Genomic DNA, 228 nt, shown 5'->3' with positions numbered 1-228 from the left:
ACGCAGGTGCAGGACCTGAAATAGACACAGGGACAGGGACAGGGACAGAGACAGGCACCAAGGGGGTGTCGGCACACCAACTGGCTCGGGCCCTGGCAGGGACATTTCTGTCGGCACACCAGGGGTTCTGGGTGTTGCCAGGGACACCACGGTGCCCAGGCCGGAGGGCCTGTGGAAACTGCATCTCCGAAACAGGCTGAGGCGGGCGGTGGCCGCAGGCGGGGCGGG

Source organism: Monopterus albus, unplaced genomic scaffold (assembly GCF_001952655.1).
Source record: "Monopterus albus unplaced genomic scaffold, M_albus_1.0 scaffold166.1, whole genome shotgun sequence".
Classification (NCBI taxonomy): domain Eukaryota; kingdom Metazoa; phylum Chordata; class Actinopteri; order Synbranchiformes; family Synbranchidae; genus Monopterus; species Monopterus albus.
This window is presented reverse-complemented; position numbering follows the sequence as displayed.